The sequence below is a fragment of the Hylobates moloch genome, unplaced genomic scaffold (assembly GCF_009828535.3).
Source record: "Hylobates moloch isolate HMO894 unplaced genomic scaffold, HMol_V3 SCAFFOLD_6, whole genome shotgun sequence".
In the NCBI taxonomy this organism is placed as follows: Eukaryota; Metazoa; Chordata; class Mammalia; order Primates; family Hylobatidae; genus Hylobates; species Hylobates moloch.
Genome location: NW_026652281.1, coordinates 66,219,352 through 66,221,777, shown reverse-complemented (window position 1 = coordinate 66,221,777; position 2,426 = coordinate 66,219,352).

Genomic DNA, 2,426 nt, shown 5'->3' with positions numbered 1-2,426 from the left:
ATCTCAATGGCAAAAAAAAATAAGCAATCTGATTTAAAACTGGGCAAATGATCTGAACAGACATTTCTCAAAAGAAGACATACAGATGTCCAACAAATAAATTTTTAAATGCTCAATATCACTAATCATAAGGGAAATGCAAATCAAAACTACAATGACTTCATCTCACCCCAATTAGAATAGATATTATCAAAAAGACAAAAAACTGCTGGTGAGGATATGGAGAAAAGGGAACTTTTATACACTGTTGATGGGAATGTAAAATAGCACAGCCACTCTGGAGAACAGTATGGAGGGTCCTCAAAAACTACAAATAGAACTACCATGTGATCCAGCAATCCCTCTACTGGGCATTTATCCAAAGGAAAGGAAATCAGTATATTGAAGAGACATGTGCACATTCATGTTTATTACAGCACTATTCACAATAGACAAGATATGGAATCAACCTAAGTGTCCAACAACAGATGAATGGATAAAGGAAATGTGACGTATATACACAGTGAAATACTATTCAGCCATAAAAAAGAATGAAATCCTGTCATTTGTGGCAACATGGATGTAAGCAGAGAACATTATGTTAAGTGAAATAAGCCAGGAACAGAAAGTTAAACACCACATGTTTTCAGTCATATGTGGAAGCTAAAAAAAGGTTTATCTCACAGAAGTAAAAAGTAGAACACTGGATACAAGAGGATGGAAAGGGTTGGGGGAGGGAAGGGATAGGAAGAGATTTGTCACAGGACACAAAATTACAGCTACATAGGAGGAATAAGTTTTAATATTCTTTACTTATAAGTTCACTGTAGGATGACTGTAGTTAACAATAATACATAGTTTCAAATAGCTAGAGACTTTTTAATGTTCCCATCTCAAAGAAATGATTAATATTTGAGATGATGGATATGCTAATTACCCTGATCTGATCACTATAGATGATACGTATTGCAATAACACTATGTACCCTATAAACATGTACAATTACTAGGTATCAGCTTTAAAAATTAAAAATATGAAACAACTTTATGTTTAAAAAAAATTAACCATCGCAATTGCTAGAGCCTAGAGCAGACCCAACACACCGACATTAACCCAAATGTTTTCAACTCCGGCATTCTTTCAAAATTCCCTGAGTCAAAATGGTACGTTGTAGCACATTTTAAAATTTTAGGGGTGGGCGCGGTGGCTCAAGCCTTTAATCCCAGCACTTGAGGAGGCCAAGGCGGGCAGATCATCTGAGGTCAGGAGTTCAAGACCAGCCCGACCAACATGGTAAAACCCTGTCTCTACTGAAAATACAAAAAATTAGCTGGGCATAGTGGCATGGGCCTGTAATCCCAGATACTTGGGAGGCTGAGGCAGGAGAATCGCTTAAACTCAGGAGGCAGAGGTTGCAGTGAGCCAAGATCACACCACTGCCCTCCAGCCTGGGCTTGACAGAGAAACATTCCATTTCAAAAAAAAAAAAAAAACTTAAAAGATTTTAAAGATTGCTTATGGTTGTAATTCCTTCTTATTTGACACACAGAAGCATCGTAATACATTGGGGTTGGGGGACAGGAAGGTTTCAAACAGTTGTTCTCAAATTTTTTTGGTTTCAGGACTCTTGCATTCTTTTTTTTTTTTTTTTTTGAGATGGAGTCTGTCGCCCAGGCTGGAGTGCAGTGGCGCAATCTTAGCTCACTGCAAGCTCTGCCTCCTGGGTTCACGCCATTCTCTTGCCTCAGCCTCCCGAGTAGCTGGGACTACAGGTGCATGCCACCACGCCTGGCTAATTTTGTGTATTTTTAGTAGAGATGAGGTTTCTCCAAGTTGGCCAGGATGGTCTCTATCTCCTGACCTCGTGATCCGCCCACCTCGGCCTCCCAAAGTGCTGGGATTACAGGCGTGAGCCCCTGCCCCCGGCCTTATTACTTCTTTCTGATGAAGGGTAGCAGTTTGATATGGGATACAAACCCAGTACTCAGTTTCCACATAAGCCTGTCTACTGCATTAATAGAATTCTTTGCTAATGTGTGCTGTGAAATATATACAAGAAAGTGTGAGTGGCCTTAAATCACTGGTTTCTATTTCCGCCTCTCCTATTCCTCCACTCCAGGACACATGGGAGGGATGAGGGAAAATGCTGGTATCTGGGAGATAAGGGTAGGTAAGGGGGGGAAGTGATGCACCAGAAGATGAGGAACCCAGTCTGAATTGGAATATTGGTGGATGGAAGTGATGCTGGATACATGGAAGTGAAATGGGACTGCACCATGCAGGGCGGCACATCATGAGGAGCCTCCCAGCTGCCCGGAACCGCCTGACTATTAGGGCTGGTCATGCCCATGAAGATTAGAGTTTTGGGTTAGGGTTAGCTTGCTGGCCCAAGGAAACCTTGATTTGTAGCCTTTGCCAATTTCCAGAATACAAATACCTCCACCATG